Source organism: Leptinotarsa decemlineata, unplaced genomic scaffold (assembly GCF_025532065.1).
Source record: "Leptinotarsa decemlineata unplaced genomic scaffold, Ldec_3_MD MMD2_tig00000199_RagTag_RagTag, whole genome shotgun sequence".
NCBI lineage: Eukaryota > Metazoa > Arthropoda > Insecta > Coleoptera > Chrysomelidae > Leptinotarsa > Leptinotarsa decemlineata.
Genome location: NW_027412544.1, coordinates 16,010,971 through 16,025,222, shown reverse-complemented (window position 1 = coordinate 16,025,222; position 14,252 = coordinate 16,010,971). Strand labels below are relative to the sequence as shown.

General features: G+C 33.8%; 1 protein-coding gene and 1 long non-coding RNA gene across 4 annotated transcripts in view; one reads left to right on the top strand and one right to left on the bottom strand.

Annotated features, from left to right (window-relative positions):
- The window catches only part of LOC111512105 (hexokinase type 2), a 152,162-nt gene that overhangs the window by 60,068 nt on the left and 77,842 nt on the right, over positions 1 to 14,252 (bottom strand). The gene's annotated exons all lie outside the window — the stretch shown is intronic.
- The window catches only part of LOC141481469 (uncharacterized), a 45,194-nt gene that overhangs the window by 3,108 nt on the left and 27,834 nt on the right, over positions 1 to 14,252 (top strand). The window lies entirely within an intron of this gene.

Below are 14,252 nucleotides of genomic sequence, written 5' to 3'. Positions count from 1 at the left end.
CTTTCAATTTCTCGCCAGACAATGCCGCAGTTCCAGCAGACTTCGAACTTCCGGCTAGATGGGAAGCCGCGACCATGTCAACGCAAGTGAAGTCCCATACCACAGGTTTACCGTATCTCCATGGTATGAGAGACATACCATCATCTCGACTGGTACCTAAGGGTTCCAGAATTGCAGGAACGTCAGCTGACAACATAGCTCTTTTCAATATGTCGTTCACTTGGTGATGTCGAGATGTACGCCCTGCACTTCTCCTACAACTCAAACCATGTGTACCTTTCTCATCAACAATACTACCGCAAACACAAGTATGAGGAACACAAATAGATGAACTCATCCTAAGTCCTACTGCTATTCTGAAAGATTCATCGTCTAATAGTGTTCCAAGAGATGTAACAGGTAAAGCATTCAGCCAAGCACCCGATTCCTTGATCATTACTGCTTTCAGACGAGCTTTATCGTATACACCTGTTGATTTCAGAAGTTTTATCAGTTATAATGTTCAAAAGAGGTCGGTCCCATGCACTTTGTATTTTCTTTTTATCTGTAGGAGGAGCAATATTAGTTGCGGCATGCCAAAGTGATTCACCTTCAGCATAAAAACGTCTTGGATATTGATAAATATGGAACGAAGGATGGAATCGATAAGATCAGAAACACTATTGACTGATGACAAAAAAGCTGGTAAAGCTACGGAAGAAGCCGAACGTAGCCCTAGTCCGCCAAGGTTTCCAGGAAGCGTTGCTTGGAGCCATGAATCATTATTGAAATGATTGTTTGTAACATATTCCGGATATTAGTTTCAACTCGATTTTGTATTGACTATTATTTGAATATCAATTGGGAAACAAGGTTAGCACAGAAGTGCCACATATTTTTTTTATTATTTGTTTATTGGAAATTATGACTTCAAACTCTAAATTTCGACTTAAATCTCGTAATTTCAACTTTGAACTCAAAATCCCGACTTTAAACTCGAAATTACGACTTCAAACTTGGAATTTCGACTTAATTTATCCCGAAATATCGAGAATAGAGTCTCATAGATCTCATCAGTGGTACTAGGCTGAACCACAAATGCATGAAATACATGACGTCTTCGTAAGGAGAGATTTCACATCCTTACTCACTGAGGCTTGTCATTCAAGGACGGTTGAGTCCAGCAATGTATTCATGGTTCAGCTTAGCACCACTGATGAGACCTACGGCGGATCGAAATAGCGCTGTCTGATATTGAATCATAAATGCGTTTTGTTTGGGCTCTAGTTTACTAATAGTTGCCTTGCAGTGGAAGACAGGAATCTCGTCGGTGATATCCTAGGATATCCTAGGTGATATCCTAGGATTGAGTTCTCTATCGATCTCATAGATGGCGAATTCGTAAGTGGAGATGTCATCGCCCTCACTCAAGATTACGGTTTTCCAACTTTTAACCAACATTTCATAAACCACAGCAATTGCGACAATATTGTAAATCCTTTCAAAAAGAACCGATGATTAGTCCTGATGTTCAGTTGAAGCCGATCATCAGTCGAATAAATTTCTTTCACGTTTAAGCGTGTGTCCAGTTATCATAATGTATTTAAGAGGTATGTGTATAGCATCGCTTCATTGCCTCTTCATGTGTAAAATTAATAATAGAAAGGCGAAAAAGTAAATGATGTATTTGGGTTTCTAATCGTATATCTTCTATTACCAGAAAGGCCAACTAAACGTACTGTTACGTTTTTACCCGTGGGTTGACCAATAATTGACTACTCTGAATAATCAAACTTAACTTTATTTCCCTTTAAGTACAACAAACACTTCAACTAAAACTTCAACTATTACTTGAATGTCTATCGCCTTACTAGATCACTTCGCGTACCGCACTGTCGATATGCCCGCAGCTAGCGTTTGAATATCGTAATCGAATGCCCTAGAAATTTCGCCGAAGTTCCGTCGAAATCGGTAGCATTATTCTCGCTGCTTCTAGAACGGCCGTGAACATTGAGCATTCGCGCTCTCTTTGCTACGTAATGTTTGGTTTAGGATTACCAGTGGCGGCCGGCGTTATTTTTTTCCGGACATGATTTACAACAGTACCTTCGTTATGAATCACATTTGAAAGATTACCCATATATTTTCCATTTCTTCATTTGACGAATCTGCACAACAGACTAGAAGAACTGTGGTTTTCGGACTCTATAAAACCTCTAAGTACGTCAGTGCTTCTTTCTTGTTGTTTTGCGCGATCGAAATTCATTGAATTCTGCAATAATATTTCAGTCACTTCTTGCTCAGCTTCTGTTTTTGCATTGCAATTTTTGTACTCTTCAGAAGATGTAGTTTAGGTAGATACACCGTAGTTGATTTGTTTTGCTATCATTGGTTCTTCTTCTTGAGGCCAACAAATGTTTTCTTTTGGAGACGGTGGGTCAAGGAATACACATCATCAAAACAGGATAAACAAAAAAAAAACGAAAAAATCTATCAGAGTTAATGATGTTGTTATACTAATTGATAACACTCTACCAAGGTACGCGTGAAAGTTGGTTGTGTGTAACTGCAACTTACCCAGGTCCTGATAGCAAAGTACGCGTCGTAGATGTGAAAACTTCAAATGGCGAATACAAGCGACCGGTGACAAAAATTTGTCCAGTTGGGAGGATGTTGAAACTTGCAATTCAGATAATCTAATTATTCAATTTGTTGCTTGTTTTCATTTTTTTGCTCACCTTAAAGTTGTTATAAAATAGAATAGACTGTCAGAAGTAATTTTAAAAAAGTCATTACAACTTTGTTAGACTGAAATACAGTTTTATTGGCAATTCCTGAAAGGAAAATAACCTTGAGTCTTGAGACTCGGTTGAAAGTTTAGTTATCGGAAATAAATACTCGTATATCATCGTGAAATAATAATACGAGAATATACCCGTTCATTACCTACTTTAATCGACAGAATACTTTTTAACTACTCGCCTCGTCTGTCCTTTTTACACCGGAAAGTCACGTTTTGTTAGTGTTATGCAAATAGGCACATTATATTTCTGATTATCGCTACAAATTATTAACACCTGGTAGTGTGTTAGACTACTTTAGAGCATGTAATAGGCGTAAAAACAGTTTTTATTAATAAATAATTATACATTGTATAATAATCGAAGATTCCATATGGTCGATTTTTTATGTTAGACTTTCTCACATTTGAACGAGTCAAAGGTGAAAAGTTTAAAAGGTTATTAAATAATCAGGCAAATTTTTTATTTTCATTCGTTATGCTAGTAAGGTCCCCTTGCTTCTTCGATAACAATATTAATGTGATCTATCTAGTCAAATCCTAAAAATAATTGAGACACTAAGGATATCTGAAGTATTTGTCAACCCTTTGTTAGCGAAACGCTAACGGTATTTTCAATAGTTACGTTCATTGTAATTTTATTTAACTTAGGGCAAAACATTTCGGAATAATATCATGAAAAACTCAGAGACGCCAAATATAAAAAATCGAGTAATTTTGATTTTGAGTCAAAAGGGCGTATACAAGTTATACTTTCTATTTCCTGTAGAAAATTATAAGTAGAATAACGAAAGTTATCTTTTGTAAAAAAAGATATTAGCTTTCTGCTTCTCCATCTTTATACAAAAAAATGTAAGAATCTTCCAAAAAAAGGAAGGAAGCAATTAATTCCAAAGAAGTGACTCTACATGAGTATATTAAACTCATTCGTGACATAAAGTCGTAATATTATGATTAAATTAAGCGCTTCATCTCATTATGTTATTCATATTTGTTGCTGAAGAGTGGATAAGGCAAGTGTCTTCCGACGAAACAACGGATATCCACCACTTTCTTTACTATATTGTGTAGCAATCCTGTGAATTATATCTGATTCAATTCCATAATGAATGTTTGGAATACAAACTGAATAGAGAAGTGTTTTGTTTCGAAAATATTTTTCTTTTGTGTAATTCAATGTTCATATGAAAACAGTTGTTTCAAGAAGGTTTTTTCCAGTTTGTGCCTGAAAGTTACTTCTTTACATGATCTACACATCTTCATATAAAGTTAATTTTTGAAATCGATTGCTTCATTCCTTTCTTTGGAAGATTCCCACATTTTTTTTCAATAAAGATGGAGAAGTAAAAAGCCAAAAATTAATCTTTCTCAAAAAGTTCTTTTTTGTCAGACAAAATTAAAAAAATTGTCTCTTGAATAAGTATCAATGTACATTTCAATAAAATGATATGAAAGTCGGTTAAAAATGAAAGTTCTGTACCATAGAAGTGAAATTGTCAATGTCCATTTTTCAAGATCAGCCAGTTTCTTCAATTTGTAATGTTATTCCCCGTTATCGGGGAATTCGTCTTTTACCACTTATATCATTGATAGGTTTAGACTGAGAATTAGACCTCGTTAATCCTCAGCTCGCACAAGTTTCGACTTCTGAGGGTTGTCGTTCGTAGGGTTGCGACAGCTGGTTAACGGAAAAGCAAACAGATATTTTCAAACAGATTTTCTTTAAATGAAAATTTGGGCATCACATGCTCTTTTGCTCCTTAGCTAAATCAACATGATAATTTGTCAGCCCACTTTTGATAGAATTACTTTCAGTTGACTTTTTCGAGTATTTTCACCTTCAACAATCTGAAAAAAATATAATCATTGTAATGCCGATCTCTATGCAGGTGTAGGAAGGGCAAACTTTTTCAGTTCATCCTCAAGAAATTACTATTTATCAGTAACTTGTCTTATTTATATATTTTAGCTACCAAAAAAGCTAAGGAACTACCCAGAATCTTACAATACTCGCAAATTTTTTTTCTTCGCTCATTCGCTTCAAATTTACAACGTAAATATTATTTTAATGAAACAACTGAAATTAGTAATACAAATAAATATTTCAATATAATAGCAGATACCTATTCGATATTAAATTCTTTCGAAACGGTTGCACAAGAAAACTTGTTTTTTTCATCGAGTAGACCATTTCAGTCAACATATTATGTCTAGCCTCAAACCATAATAGCAGTGAGTTGCACCAGACACACCTTTTTTTAAAGTAGGTATAACAGGTAGGTAGAATTCCTAACTCAGCATACAATTTCGAAATGAAAAATTGATGAATCCTCCTTTTTACCACCGTTTCTATGTCATACAACAAATGATAACTAATCAAAACATAAATGAAAGCAAATAATGCCGGTGACATAATATTAAATAAACTGACGTATTTATCGCTATTTGAAAACAGGTTTTGTACTTATTGCATGTGATATTTATCACTTCTAACCCTATGCAAGTAATTTCTTGGAAAAAATCTTGGTTGGAAATCCAGTGCGTCAAAGGTTGGATCACATGTCCAACATGTCCATGTATCCGGTATCTCCATAAGTAGAATCAAATAGCTTTTCCTAGGTAATTTATTACAGGGACAGCTACACAACAGTTCCATTTTCATCAAAGCCCATTGATGGCAATTTCATATACAGGGCTATTAAATTCGTAAACGAAACCAAGTAGAGAATCAGTTAAATTGTGGTATAAGATAGAGAAAAATTACTTTTGTGTAACTTAGACAAAAGTTACTTTTTTTTATCTTATATTCAATATGATTTTCTACAAAATAAATAGGTCATCAATCGAACAAGTTGAGTTGTGATATCTATTTTGGAGTGTGGCTACTACTGAATGGTGTTCTGGATATATAATTAATTATCAACTTCTGCTGGTATCTTTCATTTTGGTGAATTTTTCTAACAGCATTGTATATTTCTCAAGAACTTTTCACAAGCCCTAACTCCCAGAAGTTGAATCTATTCAGGATGAAATTAGCACCAGCTCATTTTTCTTGAAATTAGAATTATATTTTTTAACGATCTCACGATGTATTTTTTATTTATTCAAGAAACACTTCACTGTGAGATTTTCACTAAACAGTTTTACAAAAACGCAACACCTGTTTCGTTATGCAATAGCTTCTTCAGGAGTGTATTTACACGCCTGAAGTAAAGATATGCCTGAAAAGGCTATTGTACAGCGAAACACGTGTTGCGTTTTTGTTGAATACGTTATAGATTTTTTCATCAAGTATTGGCTGAGTCCGTCACGTATTTTTTAATAATTGACTCTTGCCCTATTGTATGTTCATGGAACACCCCGATAGCGGAAATGAGTGTGGGATATAAAAGTTCCAGTTTTTCTCACATTTCTGAAGGTTATGAATGTAAAATAAAATTCGAAGATAAAAACAAATTTTAGATACTTGGTGCATTATTTTATTATTATTTGTTACGACCGGTTTCGGTTCATTAGACCATTTTATTTTATGAAAGGTCTCAGGGTTTCACTTTCATTTAACAACACCTCTTCAATCGTTTTCCTCAAGACTAATGAGGGTGTTGTCAATTAATTAACATATTTGATTTTTGGGTTTTCTCATTGAGTTACAGAACAGCAGATGTCTCTGATCACACCATAATAGTTCTCTTTTGTTTCTTAGTTTTATCATCTATACACAAACACACTTTTTCAAACTGAATTACATGACAGCTGTCATTGTCAATTGTCTCACTCTTTGTTCTTCAACTACATGGCTTTTACCCGTAATCCATAATTTTAAAACAAATAACGATTTTTAGTAAATTTTAATTCAATATTCTTCTTTGTATTCAGTGAGGAGTCAACCTTTTTTACTGATATTTTCTTTTTGTTCTTAATTAGTCAGCAAAGACTGTCCTTCAACTATATATATATATATATATATATATATATATATATATATATATATATATATATATATATATATATATATATATATATATATATATATATATATATATATATATTTATATATATATTTGTATTTGAGAAAAAATATATATATATATATATATATATATATATATTTTTTCTCAAATACATTATTTTAATATTTACATTACCTTACCTATTGGAAGTAACATACTTCGTGAAGTTTTTTTTTAAGGTTTACTCATACTATTATGCATTACTTGAATATTTTATTATTATTGAACAATGTGAATGAAGGCTCCGTTGATGATCACATTATTTGATCACATTTCTATCCCAAATCTCATTCTGGTAGAAGTAGGAATCGATTTCTCCTGTTGACGGACATTCAATTAAAGTTATGAAATTTGAATTCTTTTTAGGTTCAATGGACCTTCAGCAGGGGTAAGTAGAATTATATATCAAACTGAAACTTACTTATGAAATTTAAACATTCACAATGTACATTTACAAAATTCGACCCTCTACAATGAAATCTTATTAGTGTATTGTGTAATTTCATATAGTAAAGTTCACACATCATTGATATTTTAATACGATAATTCCATAAAAACTCACGTAATTTTACGACAAGCATTACGAATTTAATGAGTATATTCACATACATTTTTCATTATTGTTTTTACTGTGTAGTTTTTTTAAGAGAGCTTTTTCTTCGAGTGTGCCTAAAGAAGACAGACACCACTTCCTATATGTTCATGAATATGTTGTATGTAGTCATAAAACGCAAATGTATTCTGTACTTTAGATGACGTCTGACTTGTGAGTTTCAACTTTATGTACATTTTATGTAAATCATGAATGTAATAATGAAATTACTGATGTCAGTGAAACTCTTGATCAAGTGTTATTGATAATGGAAATTATTATGTAATAATCAATTATGTAATAATACATAGATCAATGTACTAAACTCTGGATTTTAGTTCTGGGGAGAGAGAAGAGACAAAGACTAGAATCTCTCGTAGAGAATTCTAACTCTCATAGAAAGAGCCATTTACCGTCGTGCCAAACTTCAATGGATTGATATTGTTAATATCACTCGCACTATTTTGAATGTATACAACTTGAATGTATAAAATATTTTTAACATACTGTTAAATATTGTAAAAGAACAATAAATTTGTATGAAAAAACAATACATTAATGAAAATAAACACAATTTGTTATTATGATTATTATTTCACCAAGATTCGTTTTTATATACATATATAAACCTTCTTCTTGAATCACTGTATCTATTAAAAAAATCGCATCAAAATCCGTTGCCTAGTTTTAAAGATCTAAACATACATAAGGACAGACAGTGGGAATCGGTTTCGTGTCATACTATATAGTGAAGCCGATTACACAATTTCGCTGTGGCATTATGTGACTTTTGCTGCTCTCCTAGAAAAGTGAAAGAGGGTGTGCGCGTGAGATTCGTCGCACGTTTTTAAAGATTGAGCGTGACTTGCGACACGTATCCTTCCGTCCACTCGATATTCGTAAAATATTTTTCGGCCTTGCGGATCACGATTCACTGGCCGCTCGATCAATAGAAGAAGAACAGTCACACTAGAATGCTAAAAGACCGCTCAGTAAAGGGACAGCAACTATTCAAATTCATTAGGTCCATTGACATACAGGATGTTCAAACTAGACGCAAGGTTACTTCCTGTCTTGAACTGAATGAATTCTCACTAGGAGGATTAGAGCTTATTTCCTCATTCCATTTCTTATCCCTATTTTTACGAAAAAGAAACGTCCAGAGTAGAAACATGTTTTTTTCATTCTAAATTATAAAATCTGAGTTAATAAAAAGACACCTGAGGTTTTGTTTGAGAAAGTAGGGAAGATGCGCCTAAAATTATGATATATTCGATTATATGGCGGAAATTTTTCTAAAACACGCTTACAAAAATAGGTATAAGACCTCATAAAAAATGGAGTTATGGTTGTTACCAAAACTATAGGTAATTTAAGAAATAAAAATGTTTATGAAATTATTCAAAAGACGAGCACGAGGTTTGAATTGTACAAAATATATAAAAAATACAAGTTGGACGCCACACATCTTTGACATAAAATCCACGTATATACGTATGACGATATCTCAAATACGGTTGAATTTAGATAATTATGTGCTATATCAATTTTTTTCAGAATTTCTATCAGAATTGAAATATGAAATAATATATGGGGTGTTCTATTAAAGAAAAAGCAACTTTATTTCTTCAAGACTTTTTGACTGATCCTGTATACCTAATTTTCATTCAGTGTGGTATATTTTGAAAACCCCTTAAACTTTTGTATCCTATAATTTTTCACTAGCTATCTTACTTTAGGAAATAATCGACCCTGTATGCGTTTTGCATTTGATAGCCAAATATTCAGATATATTGAAACCTGTTGCCAATACTTTACAATCTTAGACAATCGATATGTACGAATCATATTAAGAAAATGATTTATGTTATTAAAGATCATCGTGGTAACGCAAACAAAAAATGTCAATATTTTGGACATTTCACATAGAACAGCAGCTGCCATTGGAACTGATTTGCAAATCCCGTGCAGGTCGCCAACAACATATATCCAATCAGCCAGCTGAGTATATGCGATTTTTGGAAGCGATCATTCCTTATTTAGATTCACTGATATCCGCTCTGTTACAGCGAACGAACATATACTAGCTTCTAGTTTAATGTCGCTACATCCGCTACATTAATGTCGCTATTACACGGGTTGATATTAAAGAAAAATCACATGATTTCTGCCAGTACTATGATCTTCCTCTTTTTGAACATGAAGCGGAATTATGGTATAAATTGTGGAAAGATAAAGGTGAACAAAGTGAAGATAAAAAAACTAGACTTTACAGTTGTGTTAAAGGAGGAGAACACCTTTTTCCTAGCTACACTAAAAGCTGTCATCATTTCTTTATTCAACAATAATTTCTGATTATATAAGAATCACAATAACTATTTACTTTTATATAATAACAATATATATATAATAGTAATATAATATAATATATATATATATATATATATATATATATATAATAAATATTTCGTTTATAAAGGTGAGTGGGAAAGTAGAGATTCAAATAACAGGGTGATAATTGAAAATACTTCTGAATACTACTTACTCACATATATATATATATATATATATATATATATATATATATATATATATATATATATATATATATATATATATACAATCGATCGCTTCAAAAACACTTCACTAACTTTCTTCGAAAGCTTCTGATAATTCCCCTTCCATATTCTCTGTTTCACTATCACTGTCGTCATTTAAATCAATAATGAATTTATTTCCACCTTTAATATGGAAGTGTCCAATCTCCATATAATTTTTTTCAGTCGTCGGTAATATTAGATACTCCTTCTTTAATTAGCTCTATTACCTTCTTACCAAATTTTGGAAAATTATTCTTACGCTTGATAGTAGGAGATTTGAGCCGGTTCTAAGCCTCCCCCCACCACTATGACGTCACGTGGGGTGAATGACCTAGACCGACTCATGTGACCCTGAGAAATATGTCTGGTGCATGCCACCTTGAAAAATATGTATGGTGCATATGACCTTGAAAAATATGTCTGGTGCATAGGTGGTATGTGTACATCACAGATTACAGCCGGTTCTGGGCCTCCCCCCACCACTATGACGGATTAATTGCTTTTTTGTTGTTGTTTAGTAACATCAAGGCGATGTGACCTTGAAGGGTCTGGTGCATGGATCGTTCAGAATTTTTTTCATATGAGATTTTGTGTGTGTGTGTGTGTGGGTGTGACATAGTGACGTAATTACATTTGATTGGTGTGTGTGTAAGAATGCACGGTACAGGGTTTCATCATGTGCTTGTCTATGTACAAACATACGTCTGCATACTTCGAAGATCCTTCAAGTAATTAATGTTCCATCGATGTGAGCCCACCAAGTTATTAGTGGTGTGACGTCACAGCATCAACCGTTCAACGGTAAGAGAGCGAGATGTTCACTCCCCGACGTGCGGCTGAGTAATGCGTATTCATCGGTGTGCCCTCACCTATATCGCTGCAGTGAAGGAAGTGACGTAACGCATCGCTCTAGCCTCGATATCGATGGTGACACGCAGGTGGCCGAGGACTGTGCTAACGTCTGCCCTCTTCGAGAGCGCAACGCCCACTGCCTGTTCGTAACGACATCCAGTTGGGAGGTGGGCTTGGCTGTGACGTCAGGCATCTCTAGTGAACTGAAGAGAGTTAAATAACGTGCATTTGTATAGATAATATTGTAGAATCTCGTGAAGAATCAATTTGAAAATTATCAACTTGAGCTGTGCCAAGGTATGGTTAGGGCGAATGGGATACATATAACAATTGACTGAAATTCTCTCTATTATAGCAAAATTTGATCTCACATTTTCGCTTTGAAACCTCATTGAACTATTGAGGCCCGCGTCGGACTGCAAAGTTAAAGGTTATAATATAATTGGAGATAAGTAATGAGAAGAGTTCATTGCATGTATTCAAATGATTCAAGATGAAACAAACCAATGAAGCACAAGTGATAAGAAATGAGAGTTCAGAGAGTGGATTCTTGTTGCTTGTAACTATCCAATGGAATTTAAGATCTGAATCTTGTGTAATGTTATATTCATGATGACGAATAAAAGAACAGTTATTATTTAGGTCTATTTTATGTACGGAAAACACTGAAGAGAGTGAAATTGAATTACAGAATACATATTCGGAAGAGAAATAAATATAGTAGGATTTGGAAAAATCTTGAGTTTTGGATAGAATTTAAAAATTGTGGAAAGAGACAACTGCTTTGATGAGCCGATTTTCTATAGTTTGTGCCTGTATTTGCCGTATGTCAAAAACTTGTCGATTTTGATATTGCACGTGGCTTTTGCATTCCGTTTCGACCTTCACAGCATATGACATCAGCGCAACTATAACTGAAAAGTAGGATGTGCCATCACTTTGATCGAAAATAAATTCATTCACCTGTCATTGCCAGATTTACCCGGCAAGTTTGGTTTGACTTTGAAATAAATACAAGGTTATTATCTGCCCCGAAACAGATGCGTAGATTCAACACATAACATTTTACAGAAGAACAGACTGACATTTCTCACGCATATGCATGTCTAACATGAACTAGGTACCGCATACTTAATGATGATTCAAAATGCTACACTATATTTTTTCTTGAAATATGATTACATTACAATTTGAACCAACCTAGTGGATGATATTGACGTAACTTCAACTGAAACATGGGTATCGCCTCACTTTGGTCTCTTTTTTTCCACACATTGGCAAAATCTGATGGTGAAGTTTGATTTAACCTTGAAACTAAATACAAGGATTTTCTCGAGGGTCGAGTTTTCATGTATGCCGATGGCACAACATTGTGACGTCCCCAGATCTGAATGAAATTGAAAATGAAACGAAACTAGTAATCAATGAATTCGAATGTTGGTGTAGAAACAATCATTTAATAAATAATGGAAATAAAACAACATTCATCCAGTTTTCAAGTAAGTATCAGCGACTTTCCAAATAAATCTAGGTTTCGAAACTGAATTGTCTTTCAATAATCACATCGAATACTTGTGCACTTCTCTGAAAAACGTATTTTGCCTTGCTAACAATGAAATCAAATTTTTTGAGACATTATCTCTTGGATATATACTATGGTCTAGTGTATTCTGAGCTTAGTATAAATATTACCATTTGGGACACTCATCAGAAATAAATAGAATCTTTATAAGGCAAAAACGCTTCATTAGACTAATTTTTGATCTCAAAAACAGAGAATCTTGTAAGAAAACATTCCAAGACAAAAAAAAATTTCACATTACCATGCATTTATCCTTACAAAATATCAAGCTACGTTCATGTACATTCCCATTTGCTAACAAGAATTGAGGAAATTCACTGTCATTAAACGAGACGGAGAAACGATTTCCATCAGGAAAAAATGAACCATAATGAAACAAATTTTCTCATATTCAAGAAAAAAGTCAAAGACTTTTTGGTAACAAGTTGTTTTTACTTCCTGATAGAGTATGAAAATAATATTTTTGTGTAACATGTGCTGTTATTGATATAAGTGCTATAAGATAAAATATCTTTTGTAAAATGTGACGTGTCATATATACATTCATGTATCAAAAATGATGACTAAAATTTGACTTTGACTTCTTCGCCAATGTTATGCTAGACGGAGATTTGTAGACATGTAGTGTCAACACTTGACATTTTACAGGAGAACAGACTGATATTTCTCACACATATGCATGCCCTACATGAACTTCCGCATGCTTAAAAATGATGTAATAATTTAAAATGTCACACTACGTTTTGTCTTTTCGAAACATGATTGATTACAAATCTGAAGCCATACAGTAGATGATATTGATATGATTTCTACTGAAAAGCAGGTTTGTTCTCACTTTGGTCTGTTTCTCCCCCACCATGTCAAGATCTGACAGAGCAGTTTGGTTTGAGCTTGAAACTGAACGCCCAGGTTATGCTAGATGGAGATTTGCGGAGTTTCCAAAAGAGATGCGTAGGGTCATGCCATTTTGCAGTAGAATAGATTGATATTTCTCACACATGCATATGCTCGCCTAACAAGAACTTTCACGTATTGCAGTACAATCTAATCATTTGAAATTCAACACTATATTGCAGTATCTGACGGTGGAGTGTGGTTTGACTGTGAAAATGAATACAAAGTTCATTCTTAGCGAAAATCGTGCTAAACGGGGTTTGGAAGTTCTCCAAAAGCATGTATACAGTCACAACACAACATTTTGCAGCGAAAAAGACATATTTTTCACACCTAAATATATTCTCGACATGAACTTTTACATGTCGCAATACATATGTTTCAATTTGAAATGTATTACTATCTTCTTCTTAAAACCCAATATTATCCAAGATTCAAGCCAATATACCATATGACGTAAGCGTGTATTCAACTGAAAAGGAGGTATTTTCACACTTCAACCTGAAAACTGATTCCTCCCCTCCACCATTTCATGATCTGACCTTGAAGTTGAGTTTGATCTTCAACTTGACTACGTGGTCATTTTCTGTCGATGTCCTGCTATACTGGTTTGTGAGTCCCCAAATATTACATAATGCACACATTTTTCGTACATACACACGCATGCCTCACACCATGCATGCTTATGTTTATGTTGTAGTATTTTTCTCGAGAGAATTTATATGGTTGAAGCTGCGATGATTCTGCAACCGTGTTAGGAATCACACGTTGAAAGGTAAGACCTCGTTAGTCCTTAGCTCGCACAAGTTTCACAACTTCTGAGAGTTGTCGTTCGTATGGGGGCGACAGCTGATTAACGGAAAAATAAGAAACAGAACATTTACTTGCTGCATGATAAAGATACAGTAATGCAACTTGTCGCTATCGAATTGGGTACTATAAT